General features: G+C 40.6%; 1 pseudogene; it reads left to right on the forward strand.

Annotated features, from left to right (window-relative positions):
* The first annotated feature begins 15,161 nt into the window (after positions 1-15,161).
* Positions 15,162-16,367, forward strand: LOC102132644 (26S proteasome regulatory subunit 10B pseudogene; annotated as a pseudogene).
* The last annotated feature ends 733 nt before the right edge of the window (positions 16,368-17,100 follow it).

The raw sequence follows: 17,100 nt of genomic DNA on the forward strand, positions 1-17,100 counted from the left end.
AATACTATACAGCTGTAAAAAAAGAATGAGATCCTGTCATTTGCAACAACATGGATGGAACTGGAGATGATTATGATAAGTGAAATAAGCCAGGCACAGAAAGACAAACATCACATGTTCTCACATCTGGGATCTAAAATAAAAACAATTGAACTCATAGAGATAGAAAGTAGAAGAATGGTCACCAGAGGCTGGGAAGGGTAGTTGGGGGAAGGGAGGGAAGGTGGGGGTGGTTAATGGGTACAAAAAAAGAATGAATAAGACCTATTATGTGACAGCACAAGACGGTGACTACAGTAATAATAATAATTTAATTGTACACTTTAAAATAACTAAAAGTATAATTGGATTGTTTGTAACACAAAGGATAAATACTTGAGGAGACAGATACCCCATTTTCCATGAAGTGATCATTATAACATTGCTTGCTGGCATCAAAACCTCTCATATGCCCTATAAATATATACACCTACTACGTACCCACAAAAATTAAAAATTAAAAAAATATCCCTTTATATCTGCTCTCTACACCAGCACATTATATAATCTGATACCTCTGGGCTCTGTGGTGACTGATTTTGACATATATACAGGAAGTTCTTCTTCAAACATGAGTAGAAGTTGGTGAAAGATTAGTTTTTTGCTTTTACTTTGTAGAAGCCATTAATGTGGGGTGTATTGCATAATAATAAATTATTCAGTTTATAAATCTAGAGAAATTAGTCCATCATGATCAATACCGCTAAGTGAATTGGTATGTGGGATTCCATTTTCATAATATAATTAGCTTTAAAATATTCAAATTAAGGGAAGCTAAGATCACTGTGAAAAGTACTGAGTCTCCTGATTTCTAAGTAGGAGAATACTGCATTTTGGTCTTAATACTAATACATCTAAATTACATTATTTCCCACTTAGTTACAAATTTCTTTCCTTTTTTTTTTTTTTTTTTTTTGAGACAGAGTATCCCTCTGTTTCTCAGGCTGGAGTGCAGTGGTGCCATCTCGGTTCACTGCAACCTCCGCCTCCCAGGTTCAAGTGATTCTCTTGCCTCAGCCTCCCGAGTAGTTGGGATTACAGGCGTGTGCCAACACACCTGGCTAATTTTTGTATTTTTAATAGAGATGGGGTTTCACCATGTTGACAAAGCTGGTCTCAAACTCCTAACCTCAAGTGATACACCCGCTTAGGCCTCCCAAAGTGCTAGAATTACAGGCATGAGCCACCACATCCAGCCCTCACTTAAATACAAATTTCTATAATTTATTTTCATTAAATCATATCTTACTGCTGTTACTAAAGCCCTGGCTATTATTCAATGAATAATGGAAAGCCAGCGAAGGAGGCCATTTGCTGATGAATTTAAGGGCTCCTATCACAGGAAAATTTATTTTGTAAAAAATAAACCATAAATTGTCAGTTTTGAAAACTGTCACCTCTTAACCACAAAGAACTTAACTGGTAACTTTTCTTTCTTATTAAAAACTCTAGATTATCATCTATTCATATGTCCAACATAAACCATGCCATTTCCTTACACTAATTTTTGTGTTCTACACTTGCAAAGATAATATATTATCTCCTATTTTCAAATTCTTCTGTGCTTGGAGAAGTGATGTTTACATGGCTCAATAAGGGCTGGGTGTGGAGGCTCATGCCTATAATCCCAGCACTTTAGGAGGCCAAGGAGGAAGGACTGCTTAAGACCAGGAGTTCAAGACCAGCCTGAGCAACATGGCAAGGCCCCCATCTCTATCAAAAAACAAAAACAAATATAATTTTTTAAGTATACTCAATGAATTCTTGTTGTTCTAATGCAAGGCTTGTCAACCTCAGCACTACTGACACTTGGACCTGATAATTCTTTACTGTGGGGCACGCCCTGTGCATTGTAGGATGTTTCATGACAGCCTTGGCCTCTGCCAAGTGGACACCAGTAGCACCCTTCCATTTGTGACAACCAAAAATGTTTACAGACATTACCAAATGACCTATGGGGGTGGGGGACTAAATTGCCTCCAATTGAGAATCACTGTTCTTTTGCATTTTAGGCTTTTGTTGTTGTTGTTGTTGTTGATTGTTTGTTTGTTTTTGAGGCAAGATCTCATTCTTGTCACACAGGCTGGAATGCAGTGGCTCCGTCATGGCTCACTGCAGCCTCAACCTCCTGGGCTCAAGCAATCCTCCCATCTTGGGCCTCCCCATCTCCAGTAGCTGGGTAGCTGAGACTACAGGTACACACCACCACACCTGGTTAATTTTTAATTTTTTTTTTTTTTTTTTTTTTGATAGAGATGTGGTCTCAACTATGTTACCTGGGCTGGTCTCAAACTCCTGGGCTCAAGTGATCCTCCTGCCTTGGCCTCCCAAAGTGCTGGGATTATAGGTATGAGCCACCATGCCTGGCCTCCACTGTTTTAATCTATTGTTTTCTTCCAAATAAGAAGACAATAGTAAGTCATTATTTTTATTTTCCACTTTATTCTTTATCAATAATATTTGCAATACTTAATTGAACATATATATACTACACGCCAAGTAAGCACTTCACATTTAGTAATTATCTCATTTAATCCTCACTACCAGGCTATGAGGTAGGTCATATTATCCCCATTTTCAGAAGAGGAAAGTGAGGATTGAGAGGTTAAGTAATAAGTAAGGATACAGGTGGGGAACAACCCCAGGTCCAGCTGACACTAGCACCCATTCTCTTGATCGCTACATCTACCCAGCTCAAAATCTCTAGTCAGAATTCCCAAGTTCTGGTCCCAACGACACCGCTTGCATCTTGGGAAAATTATAAAACCTTCTTGAACCATAATTTTCTCATACCTAAAGTGATATCAATTATAATTTCTATTTCAAAGCATTGGGAGTATTTGATGAAAGAGCACGTAAGTGTGATCAGCTCATATTTAGTTATAAGGTATTGTTATTGTATAAATCAAAGTACATTAATTTTCTGATATATTTTTACTTCAGCAATTTAACTATAAAAGAGAATACTGAATAATTTAAACAATACTCATAAAGCACCAAAAATAATTGTCTTATCTCCCTGCTGTGCAGGAATGACAAATTGTAAAGAACCACATTATTAAATCTGCAGAACATTTTATAATAATACTTAACTCCCACTCATGTTTCTCTTAATTCTTCTTCTTATAAAACAGACCCAGTGCATTTTTTTAAATTCCTAGAACATAGATTTCTGACCACTCAATATTATGTCCATTTCCTTATATGACTTCACAAAAACATGACTTTAAATGGTACTGTCTCCCTTGTCTATCCTAATTAAGTGTATTGGCAGCAGAAAGTATTCACTTTGCTTTCTCGGACATGGAGTACAGGAATGTGTGTATTTTCCCCTCTGGAATGTGTTTTGCTCCCATAACAGATGAAATACTTGTAAGATAAATTTTAACATAAAAATAAATTATCATCAGTTTTTCTAAAATGTGGCACGGATGTCCAGATAGCTCAAAGACAAACTCAGGGAGCCAACTTTGGCATTCCAACAGTCCTGCTGACCTCCACCCAGTGTAAGGTTCCGTCCATCATTACAATATAGAATCACGGCTGTAAATTTCCAAGACTCCTTTGGTGATGGAGGAGCCTTTAGTTCTCTGAATATGTCAGGTGTCTCCATCCCACGTCCATTTCTGTAATAGAACATCAAAATATTAGCTCCATGGGGACCATGAATTGTCTGTTTTGTTCACTGCTACCAGGATCTGGAACAAGTATTTAAGACTCAAACCAATTTGAGAGCACACATTAGGCGCCAGACAATTGTTCTACTCAAACTGTTGTTCAGTTTTGCAGCAGTAGGATTTCATGGGGTACCCTTGTAAGAAGGGCCCCCTTACTCACAGTATTTACCATGTCCTGGGTAACAGGCATATTCCTGGATGAATATCTTGGTCCTCATAAAGTCAATCCAACATAGCTTGCATACAAAGCATCAGCTGCTTCATCTTGGGTGTTCTACCTGGTTTGTAGAGAGAGTTGAACAGCCCCCCATCTTTGGGTAAATACACCTTACAGTGGCTTTTATCCAGATCACCAGGATGCCGGTTTTCTCAGGAATAACCTCCTGTGTGTCTGGATGATGTCTAGCGGTCTGCAATTGTTCCATAGTTAGCTGCAGGTCCTGTATTAACCAAACTTGCTCTTGCACTCTGCAGCATTTAAAACCAAAGAAACTGCCCCTAAATTTGTCACTCTCACAATCCATTTTAGTAAAGGTTTTTTGGGAAGCTGATGACAGCTGATCCACAAAATGAGACAACTCCTTCATGCCACACCATTGGCTTAAGTCGTTTTTGGGTTTTGTCTCTCCCCGATGTGGTCTACCTTCTTGGTGACCGGAGGATTTAGAGTTACTTTCTCAGCGTAGTTTCCCCTTTAGGGGTAGTTTTTAGGCTAGTGACTGAAGCTCAGACCAACCGAAATCTGAGCCTACTCCACCATCAAAGCCCAACCCAGCACTCACACTTTTACTTTCGTTTCAGCTATTACAAATAACAAAAACCAAGAGATTGTAGATTTAGGATGCTTGTTATTATTTTGCATAGTCTTACAAATCCAATTGCCAACTCCTTGGAATTTAGGTCTACCAGCATTTCAAAATTCCACCAGTAACTTTTACCTTTAGTCTTTTTTTTTTTTTTTTTTTTTTAATGAGGCGGAGTGTCACGCTTGTTGCCCAGGTTGGAGTACAGTGACACAATCTCGGCTCACCACAACCTCCGTCTCCTGGATTCAAGACATTCTCCTGCCTAAGCCTCCCGAATAGCTGGGATTACAGACGCACACCACCATGTCCAGCTAATTTTTGTATTTTTAGTAGAGACAGGGTTTACTATGTTGACCAGGTTGGTCTCGAACTCTCAACCTCAGGTGAAGTGCCCACCTCGGCCTCCCAAAGTGCTGGGATTACAGGCATGAGCCACCACGCCCAGCCTATCTTTTACCCTTAGTAACTGATCACGAGACTGCAGTTTCATACCATGGGTGACTAGGTAGCCATCTAGGGATCAAAGTTTCCTCATTCCCACCCTTTCTTCCTTTCTCTTCCCAAACCAAATATTAGTCAGGGCTATTCTAGCAAATCCCATGTTTTCTGACACCAAATTAGTGGGGTTTCTTTCCACCAGAAACCAAATATGTGGTGTCTTTTCCAACAATTCAATTCAATTCTGACACTGACTCCCGGAGTTAGCACCAGACCCCACAGGTTAAGGACTCAGTCCCATAAGATTGTCCTCACTTCAAATGCCAGCTCTCAATGGAATGCCCAAGCTACCCACATTCCTGCTAGACTGACTATAAATTCAGGGGTTCCCCCAACCCCCACTCAGATTCAATAATTTGCTGAAATGACTCTCAGTAACCAGAAAAATGCTTTACTTATTGTTACCAGTTTATTATAAAAGGTACAACTCAGGAATAGCCAGATGGAAGAGATGCATAGGGCAAGGTATGGGGGAAGGGAGGACACAGAGATTCCATGCCCTCTCAGGGTACACTATCCTCCCAGCACCTCAACATGCTTACCAAACCCCATCATTCGAGGTTTCTATGGATATCTTATTACATAGGTGTGATTGTAGCCATTGGTGATTAACTTAATATGCAGCCTCTCTCCTCTCCCTGGAGGTTGGGAGGTAATGCTAAAAAAGTTCCAAGCTTCTAAACAAGGCTTGGTCTTTCTGGGGACCAGCTCCCATCCTGAAACTATGGGCCTCCCAAAGTCACCTCATTAGAACAAAAGATGCTCTCATCACCCTTCTCACTCAAGAAATTCCAGAGGCTCACCAAATATCTTTCTTATACACTACAATGACTTAACAAATTATTAATGATCCCAGCTCACTGCAACCTCTGCCTCCCAGGTTCAAGCGATTCTACTGCCTCAGCCTCCCGAGTACCTGGGACTATAGGCATGCGCCACCAGGCCCAGCTAATTTTTGTATTTGTAGTAGAGACAGTGTTTCACCATGTTGGCCAAGCTGGTCTTGAACTCCTGACCTCAAGTGATCCACCTGCCTCAGACTCCCAAAGTGCTGGGATTATAGGTTTGAGCCACCATGCCCGCCCTTGTAGTAGCAATATTTAAAATCCAACTAAGAAAACTCACGTGGCTATCACTAAAACAAATAGAGGAATGCATTTCAGGCAGAAATTGATTTTCCCACTTTTCCTGATTATTTCAGTAATACTGTCTTTTGACTTAAACCCCAATCTCTTGGTTTGTCAGTGTAGACCTGAGACTTGCTATACAACAAAGGAGATATAAAATGCACATGTCCATATTTTTATACATTTAAAGTTCTGGAAGTTGACTAAAACCTAGAGCATATACACGTAAAATTCTGTAAATTGACTAAAACCTAGAGCAGTGTAGTACAATGATCAAGAGCATGTCATGCTGGCATCAGACTGCCAGAGGGCCTATCCTGGCTTAACTCGGTGCTTCAGTTTTCTCATCCGGCAAATGGGGATGACGACAGTAACAGTACCTCATCCTTGGGTTTTTAGTGATACATAAAAAGCACTGAAAACGGTAGTAGACCCATAGTGTGTAGTTATTTACTAATTATCTATAATTAAGTTATTTGCCATGTCACCTAAAGATTCACTATGTTTTCCCTGGTTGCTGCAGCAAAAACTTCTGATTTATAAGCATTAAAGGATCAGTTCCCTTAACCCTGAGCTGTGGGGAATTGGTGGGCTCTGCCTTCCAGCAGCACTCTGCAGACGAATTACTCTGCAACTCTCATAACTCTAGGGACATGCTCACCACATTTTTTTTAAGATGATGGGAATTGATTTTTATCTTTAATTTTTGCTTACAAATAATTCATCTCTTATGAGAAAAATAACAAGCTCCAAAGGGAAAAATGCAGACACAAGTCTGTTCCCATTCTGCCTGGAGTCAAAGGATAAGAATTATCTACCAGCAATAAATGTAATGAGAAACAATCTACAAGTTGTAATTTTAAGTTAGACGATAAATTGAGTTCTAGCTCTGCCCACTGTGTTCTTCTAAAATCCAAGTTAAGACCAGGCGCGGTGGCTCATGCCTGTAATCCCAGTACTTTGGGAGGCCGAGTCAGGCGGATCACTTGAGGTCACTTGAGTTTGACACAAGCCTGGCCAACATAATGAAACTCCGTCTCTACTAAAAATACAAAAATTAGCTGAGCGTGGTGATGCTAGTCTCCCAGCTACTTGGAGGGCTGAGCTGGGAGAACTGCTTAAACCCAGGAGGCAGAGGCTGCAGTGAGCCAAGATCGTGCCACTGCACTCCAGCCTGAGCGACAGAGTGAGACTCCATCTCAATAAATAAATAAATAAACAAATAAATAAATAAATAATAAAATGTCAAGTTAAATATAGTCTCATTACCCTGTCATATTAGTTGGGACTCTTTCTGATGCAAATGACTGAAATCCAACTAAAACTAGCTTAAGCAAAAAAAAAAAAGGGGGAGGGAAGGAGGGTAAGTTACTGGCTCTTGCATGATGGAAAGGGCATTCTGGCTTTGGCTGGGGTCTTGTCATTTGTTCTCTGTCTTCATGAGCTGCTTCCCTCTGTTGAGCTGGCTTTGTTCTCCAAGAAAGAGGATTTGTCTCTTATCAAAAGGAAGGGTAACAAAGAAAAGGCATGTTGAGAAGCTCAAGGCACTGCTATTACAGTAGATAAAACCCTGAATTACACATGATTGTTAATGTATAAATGAGTTACAGACCCATTTCCTATCCTTAATAAAACCAAATTCTACCCACTATTCAGAGCCCAGGAAAATTGCTACCTCTGCCAGGAAGACTTCTCTAATAACCTCAGCTTCTTTGTGATTGCTACTTCATCAAAACACCGATGTGTTTATTTTCTACGTGGTTTATTTTGCAAAATAGCACACATTTCTTTGTATTATTAACTTTAAATGTATAAACATATGGACAAGTACATTTTATATCGCTAAATAAATTCTTTTTTACAACTACCATTATGTTTTCGTATTACTAGAGTTACACATACTTCAGGCTATACACATGGCAGATTGAACACTCATATTTATTGCAGCTTTTTCCCAATCTCCCCTACTGTCTGCCCTAATTATGGTAAAAGACTTTGTTTAAGGTATAGGTACACACAAGGACAAAGAAGAAGCAAAAACAAGAAAATATCAGAAGCTGAAGTGTCAGTGATAACTGATTTAGCAAAGTCAAGGAAGCTGAAACAGCTTTGGGAGGAGCTTAGAAGATGGCTGGCCTGTGCTATAGAACGCCAGAAAGACTCAGGAATGAGAGGTCCCAGATATCTCTAGAAAGCAGAGACTTATTTAAGTGTCCATGTAAGAGCAGTTTGTCCACCAGCCAGAACTCTTTGCTACCCAGTGGAGTGAAGTAACTGCCCTTCCTCAGCCCAGCAGAAAACAAAGTTTCCTCCTTGAGGAGGTGAAACAGGGAGATCCAGGCATCAAGATCACTAGGCCTAGTTGGGGTCAAGGGCATACTACCAAGATCAAGGACACCAGGCTCAGCTGGGTTTGGGGAGTGGTCATTACATACTAATCCATGCAACTCCAAATCTAACAACAGCAAAATGACATTACAGCTTACATTTATTGAACATTCATTGTGTACTAGCCACTGTGCTAAGCATTTTCAATACAGTACCTCACGACTAATTCTCAAATCTGATGAGGTAAGCACTATTTTGTTGCCACTTTAAAAGGTAAGTAAATCAAGTCTTTCATGGTTAAGAAATTGACCAAAGAACCCACAACTAATCAGTGGCAAAGCCCAGCTTTGGACCCCTAATACACTATACTATATCGCTCCCATTTATCAATTAATTTGTTCATTTATTCGTTCAACAAACATTTTCTATGTGGCAGATACTGCTTCATTAAGCTTTATAAAGATGAATATAATATGTGAGTTTCTATCCCCAAGAAGCTCTCAGTATGAAGAGACAACAAATTAATAAACAAATGTCACTGGTACATTGAACAAGTAGGTCTCCAAACTAGGGTTGGGGTTTGGCAGGTAGAAACTCTAGTCTTTCTGTCTGCTAGTTGTCTAATCCCATTCTGTGAACTTCCTTCCCTACATGGAAAGTGGAAGAAATCTTGGGCAGCTGCCATAAACTCTTTTGAATACTCTTAATGCAAAGTCCTTGTATCTGTTAGTCACAAGAACAGTAAGCTTTTAGTTCAGTTTAATAATTTAATTGTCACTCAAAATTAAAGTTCTTCAGCTCCCTGACTTGGGCTGCCTCAGGCTGCAGAGAAGGCAATGGGAAAGAAGGGCCATGGTCAGTTTCTCCTCTATCTGCCTCCCCTGTGCATCTCCTCTCCTCTGTTCCCCACAACCCACCACACTCTGGCTCTTCCAGGGCTAGAGCTGGAAAACACAGAGAGAAACAGCAAGAGGTTTCTTCCTGTCAAGTACTCTTGCGAGCGCTGGTGCTCTCTGGCCTCAGAGAATGTTGGAGCTGACCCTTCCTATCATGGGTGCTTTTGTGGGATCCACAGAGGTGCGCCCACTGGAGTCTTCTCAAAAGCCCCTTCATGTGGACAGTGCCTCTCTTCTGGCTTCTCATTCCTCTCTGTGGCCCTAGCCATCCATGTTCATACCTCCTCTACTGAAGTCACAGCTCCCTGTCTTCTGGCTGTGCTCTTGGGCACGGTCCAAAACTAGCTCCAGGCTGTTTTGTGTTGATGAGTCCATGTCTGGTCAATGAGAAACACTCATGCAGTCTTGCCAGCTGTTATGAATGGGAGTGCAGCTTCTTCCCAGTGGAGGTCCGTCTCCCTCTGCTCTGCCATCAGACAGGTGGCTCAAGTCCCAGCCTTTTCCCCTCAATATTCTCAGGCACAGAACCGAAGCCCTCAAACCCTGCGAGACTTCTGTTTTTCTCTTGAATGGTCCTGCTGAAGCCCTCTTGCTTGACTCAAGAAGAGAAGAAAGTCTCTCCCTCCAGTCCCTCAGTGTGGGTAGAGGGAGAGAAACAAACAGTACCTATTGTCGATGCTCTTGGAAGAAATCATCCCCTCTCCCTGTGACTCTTCAACTCTTTTATGTCCCAGAAATAGATAATAATCTCACAAAACAGGTCTTCGAATCCCAGCACTTGTGGTCTAGCATTTCATGTTGGAATTACGGTAGTACATAGCACCTATATTTTCAGTCTCAAACTGCGGGGTCTTACTGGCAATGGAGGCATAAAAAGAAGGTTCCATTTTGACGAATAATGACAAAGCATTCTGACAAGTGATATAAAGAGATCCCTTACGCAGAGAGGGACCTCATTCCTTTCCTGAAAGAATTAGAAAGGATTTCTCAGAAGTGACATATGAACTGCTTTTTAGGCAGAAGGTATATTCTATGCAAAAGCATAAACATATTTACATGGCATGCTCCATGAAGGGTGCAGTATGATGAGAATATAGGGGGTGTGTGTGCTGGATAATGGGGGAAGATGAGCCTCAAAGGCCAGATTACAGAGGTCTCACATGCCATGCTAAAGAGTTTGGTCTTTACTGAGCACAAAAGGGAGCCACTGAAGGGGCTGGTGCGGGAGACATCTGTCCTGTTCAAATTAGCTGGGAGGTCATGTGCAAGCTGAACTGGAGGGAGCAGAGACAGGACAGTAGAACAGTTAGGAAGACACTGCAATGGAGACATGGGGCAGAGGTAGCTCTCAGGCCTCCTTCCGGTTTATTTGCATATATTTTGACTTCTAAAGCATTATGCTTATGAAGACAACCACATGTTTTTGCTTAATTTTCTGCTGAGGTCATATCCTATTTTTAGAAATGTATTCTGTGCAAAAAATATATATATGTAACAGGCTTAGAGTAATGGTTTCAAATGCAGGGCTATGTAGCTCCAGAGAAATAGAAAACCTTTGGGGTCTTGTTTCTAATTGTATTCACACTTATCAAAAAGTCACTTGAGAATTATTTTATAAGGCAAAAAAGGCAGATAAGTCTGCCACACAGCAACAACTTTCCAGACAAACAGAATTCCATGTAAGCATTAACATGTGAATTGCACTCACTCATTCTTTGCTTGCATGTCTCATTTTTTGATATATTATTTGAAAATAATCTTATCCCTGATGCTAGTTGTTTTTCCCAGAAAACTACCATGCACACAGATATGTATTATTTTCACTGAAGTATGCAACTTACTGTCTCCTGAAAAAAACCCTTAAAAACTCTGAGAGAAATATTGGTTGAACTATGTAAATCCAGCCTACTCTATCCAATCTGGGTCCTTCTTTTTATTTTATTTTATTTTTTTTTTGAGATGGACTTTTGCTCTTGTCACCCAGGCTGGAGTGCAGTGGAGTGACCTTGGCTCACTGCAATCTCTGCCTCCTGTGTTCAAGCGATTCTCCTGCCTCAGCCTCCCAAGTAGCTGGGATTACAGGTGTTCACCACCACGTCTGGCTGATTTTTGTATTTTTAGTAGAGATGGAGGGTTCACCATGTTGGCCAGGCTGGTTTCGAACTCCTGACCTCAGGTGATCCACCTGCCTTGGTTTCCCAAAGTGTTTGGATTACAGGCATAAGCCACCACGCGCAGTCAAGCTGGTTCTCTTTAAACAATTTCTCAATACGTTCCACAATTCAAGACCAAAGGGCTCATTTCCTCATTACTGTTTCGCCCTTTTATTTCCTTATCTGGATCCCCTGTGGCTATATTATCAGCTTTTCCCTTACATTATGATAATCTTATTTATGTTTTCAATGGGATTATGAGATTTTTCTTAATTAAACATGAAGCAAATTCCAAACCTCAAATCTCACTAGAAAACACAGAGGCTGGCCAGGCGCAGTGGCTCATGCCTGTAATCCCAGCACTTTGGGAGGCTGAGGCAGGCAGATTTCTTGAAGTCAAAAGTTCGAGACAAGCCTGGCCAACATAGTGAAATCCCATCTCTACTAAAAATACAAAAATTAGCTGGACTTGGTGGTGGGCACCTGCAATCCCAGCTACTCTGGAGGCTGAAGCAGGAGAATTGCTTGAACCCACAAGGTGGAGGTTGCAGTGAGCCGAGATCGTGCCGCTACACTCCAGCCTAGGTGACAGTGAGACTCAATCTCAAAAAAATAAAAGAAAAGAAAACACAGAGGCTTATTGGATAACAGTTTCTACATATCCTTCCTCTTACCACACATGGTTGTAGATCAGTATCAATCACAAACCTGGTAGTCATATGACGAGAAGACCCCAGAGAAGATGACCCAAGTCTGCTACCGTTCTATAGGAAGTTCTCACAACTAGACTTAGGTGCAGCTTCCCTAACACCCATACTTCACAGGTGCTCCTTGAAGGCTGAGTTATGTTCCCTTTGCCTCAACATCTCCTGAGCCCCACATCAGACCTGGAACACAGTAAGCCTTCAATAAATGTTGATTGAATTGTTTGCTGAATTTTATGCAGGGTCAGCCAGACCTCTTAGAAATCTTGTCACAGATGTCTTGAAGTTCTTTTTGTGGAGTCTGCTCACAATCAGCAATTGTTTTATTGTTTCTACAATAAAAATTAAATCGAGGAAGAATCACGCACAGAAGGAAGCAGAGCCTGAGGGATTTAAGGCCATTTCCTGTCCTTTCCTAGCTCTGATTTGGTCTTCTACTGAGCAACTATGCCTTTAGGTTTAAATAAAGAAAAAGAGAAGGAAAGAAAGAAGATTAGAAATATCGGGTGAGTTTTTCAGAAGAGGAAAGAAACACCATCATTGTCATAAACAACAGGAAACATTTCTTGAGCCTACTAATTGGTGGGTGCAACTATGGAATCACTTGGATCATTTCGAAGGCCTCCACTTTGAAGAGGACAACCTAAAGAGGGCAAAAGGAACATAACTTCAAACTTGCTTAGACTTGACTTTTTTAAAAAGAGACTTGATCTAAATCATCTTCCGATACTCCATTTCTAATTTAAAAGCAGAATAAATTGTTATTCATTAATGTGTTAAAAACATTCATCTTAATGCGTATTGGTTTTAGGAAAAATTTATGATAGAGTAGGATGTAATTTTATGTTTTTACATACATTTTCATAATTCCACATATCTTTGTATAACCAATGTGTGCTTATGACTTTTACATAGGACTTGGGGTGTGATTTTACTATTTTAAATTGCTTTAGAGGACTGTAGTTGCAGGTTTGTCTTTTTGACACGTTATTTATCATGACTATATTTTATTTGATACCGAGTCTTTGGTCAGCCTTTAGTTTTACTTACAACCTTGTCACTACAGGAGAAAATGTTCCATTTTACAAAGACATGATTTCAAAGAACACAATGTGGCCAAAAGAGGGAACTGACTATAAAATGTACTTAAGGCAAGGCTACAGTCACAGCGATGACAGGAAATGTCTTAGAAAGAAGGGGACGAGCTAACAGATTGTAAGATGGATAATCTTGCAATTATCCATCTTTCTGGGGAAATAGGCCTCAATCTGTTATTTAAAGGAAAAGAAATAAAGATGAGAAGACACACTGTAGGTGGTTGCAGTTATTGTTACTTAACATCTGTTGAACAGAATGCATTGTATTGCATAGGCCTGCACTCTCCTCTACTCACTCCAGTTACTCCAGTTACTCCCACCAGGTAACAAAGCACTCAACAGCATGGAGAGTGAATGCATTTGTTTTTCTTTATAACGTAGCATATAATTATAGCTTGCCTACCATGACCTAGACACCATCCTGGGGTGGTATATAAAGACAAATGTAACTTGGTCTTTGCTCTCAAAGGGCTCACAAGTCTAGTAGGGGAGACGGACAAGTGGATGGTGCAGTAAGTCCTATAATGGAGACAATATTGGAGCACAAAGAAACGGATACTAAATCTATGTTTGTGGGCACGAAGAAGGCTCCCTTCAGAAAACTATGAAAAGATGAAGACTTCCAAAAGAAGGCTCAGCTGATCCTTTCTTGGTCTGCCAAGGGCCGCAGCCTCTCCCAAGCAGGGGCAGCCTCAGCCCATCCTACCACCACATGGAAGAGGAGCGAGAAGAGCCTTCCTCCTAAAGACAGCGATCAATAGACAGGGCTCCCAACCACTGTTTCTTCCACCAAGGCCCAACTCTCCCCCAGCACAATGGGCAACTGGACATCCTGGTTGTTACGCTGGTGACAAACTTGCCATAGAGCTTCTCTGAAACTAAGTCAGAGAAGACAATGAGCTTTTTCTAGAACTTAGAGGATGCAGCTTGAGTATATGTGATGTTTGGAGAAATGACATTCACTCCATTCACATCTTCAGAAAATGAAGTAGGGGTGTAGGGGAGGGTCCCTTCTAGCACCCCATCAGTGTCTCAGCCTCTCCAATTCTCCCCTGATGACCCAGTCCACAAGAGTTCTATCTTTCTTGCTCTGTCGCCCAGGCTGCTGCAGTGGTGCAATCTCGATTCACTGCAACCTCCACCTCCCAGGTTCAAGCGATTCTCATGCCTCAGCCTCCCAAGTAGCTGAGACCACAGGCTTGTGTCACCACGCCTGGCTAATTTTTTGTATTTTTAGTAGAGACGGAGTTTCACCATGTTGGCCAGGCTGCTCTTCAACTCCTGACCTCAGGTGATCTGCCTGCCTCAGCCTCCCAAAGTGCTGGGATTACAGGTGTGAGCCACTGTGCCTGACCTATTCTTTAAATCTGTCTTCTGCAAAGATCAAGACATTTCAAACTTAACTGAGAACAATATCTTTGTTTCCTGACTCTACTTCCCCTTGGGAACTGGAGACCTACCTCTAGCTGGCCAAATTTGGGATGCAGCACTAGGGGAAGGGAGGGTGTGCAAGGGTCCACAGGATAAAAGGAGACTATGCTTTTTAAGAATCTGTTAATATTTCACCCTTCTTATACATACTGCTTTGATTGTCTATCTGTCAGATGAGTTCGTTGCACAGACAAGAACTGCGATTGAAAACACTCTTAAGAACATGATTGAAAACTGAAAATTGGTGTGGGAGGGGGGTGAGGGATGAGAAATTACTTAATGGGTACAATTTACACCATTCAGGTGATGGCTGCACTAAAAACCAAGACTTCACTACGACACAATACATCCATGTAAAAAAGCTGCACTTATACGCTCTAAATCTATCATTTAAAAAGGGAAACAGCTTCTCATCATGGCGGACCCTAGAGATAAGGTGCTTCAGGACTACCGCAAGAAGCTGCTTGAGCACAAGGAGATCGATGGCCGTCTTAATGAGTTAAGGGAACAATTAAAAGAACTTACCAAGCAGTTTGAAAAGTCTTAAAATGATCTGAAGGCCCTACAAAGTGTTGGGCAGATTGTGGGTGAAGTGCTTAAACAGTTAACTGAAGAAAAATTCATTGTTAAAGCCACAAATGGACCAAGATATGTTGTGGGTTGTCGTCAACAGCTTGACAAAAGTAAGCTGAAGCCAGGAACAGGAGTTGCTGTGGATATGACTACACTAACTATCATGAGATATTTGCCAAGAGAGGTGGATCCACTGGTTTATAACATGTCTCATGAGGACCCCGGGAATGTTTCTTATTCTGAGATTGGAGGGCTATCAGAACAGATCTGGGAATTAAGAGAGGTGATAGAATTACCTCTTACAAACCCAGAGTTATTTCAGCGGGTAGGAATAATGCCTCCAAAAGGCTGTTTGCTACAAGGACCACCAGGTATGGGAAAAGCACTCTTGGCACGAGCCGTGGCTAGCCAGCTGGACTACAATTTCTTCAAGGCTGTGTCTAGTTCTATTGTAGACAAGTACATTGGTGAAAGTGCTTGTGGTTGATCAGAGAAATGTTTAATTATGCCAAGGACCGTCAACTATGCATCATTTTTAGGATGAAATAGATGTTATTGGTGGTTGTCTGTTTTCTGAGGGTACTTCAACTGACAGAGAGATTCAGAGTACTTTAACGGAGTTACTGAATCAAATGGGTGGATCTGATACTCTGCATAGAGTTAAAATGGTCCTGCAAACAGACCAGATACACTGGATCCTGCTTTGCTGCATCCAGGATGATTAGATAGAAAAATACATACTGATTTGCCATATGAACAAGCAAGATTAGACCTACTGAAAATCCATGCAGGTTCCATTACAAAGCATGGTGAAATAGATTATGAAGCAATTGTGAAGCTTTCAGATGGCTTTAATGGAGTAGACCTGAGAAATGTTTGTACTGAAGCAGGTATGTTCGCAATTCGTGCTGATCATGATTTTGTAGTACAGGAAGACTTCATGAAAGCAGTCAGAAAAGTGGCTGATTCTAACAAGCTAGAGTCTAAATTGGACTACAAACCTGTGTAATTTACTGTAAGATTTTTGATAGCTGCATGACAGATGTTGGCTTAACATAAAAATAAAGTTAAAGAAAATATTGTATGTATTGGCAATGATGTCATTAAAAGTATATGAATAAAAATATGTATGAGTAACATCATAAAAATTAGTAATTCAACTTTTAAGATTGATACAGAAGAAATGTGTATGTTTGTTAATGTTGCATTTATTGCAGCAAGTTACAAAGGAAGAGTGTGTTGAAGATTTTCGTATTTGCTGTGTGAGCATTTTGTAAAACACTGAAAGTGGTTTGAGATAGTGGTATAAGAAAGCATTTCTTATGACTTATTTTGTATCATTTGTTTCCTCATCTACAAAGTTGAATAAAATCTGTTTGAGTCAGTTCTCCAAAAAAAAAAACAAACAAACAAAGGAAGCATGCTTACATTTGCCTTTTAGCTCCATAGGTAAAGCCATATAATACGAACTGTTGGAGAAAGAAACATTTTCTAATAACATGTTCTCAAGATTTGCTTACAAAGATGTTTCTCTGTCAAACACATTCGTTCTTGAAAGAAAACAGCTTATGACGCATCTTAAAGAAACCATGCTTACATTTGCCTTTTATTGCTGGATATCTCATCTTGTACCAATAGGTACCAATGAAGAAATAAACATGCTCTAATACAAGGTTGTCCAACCCACAGCTGGCACATGTGGCCCAGGACAGCTTTAAATGCGGCCCAACGCAAATTCGTAAATTTTCTTAAAACATTATGAGATTTTTTG

This window comes from Macaca fascicularis, chromosome 11, assembly GCF_037993035.2.
Source record: "Macaca fascicularis isolate 582-1 chromosome 11, T2T-MFA8v1.1".
Classification (NCBI taxonomy): domain Eukaryota; kingdom Metazoa; phylum Chordata; class Mammalia; order Primates; family Cercopithecidae; genus Macaca; species Macaca fascicularis.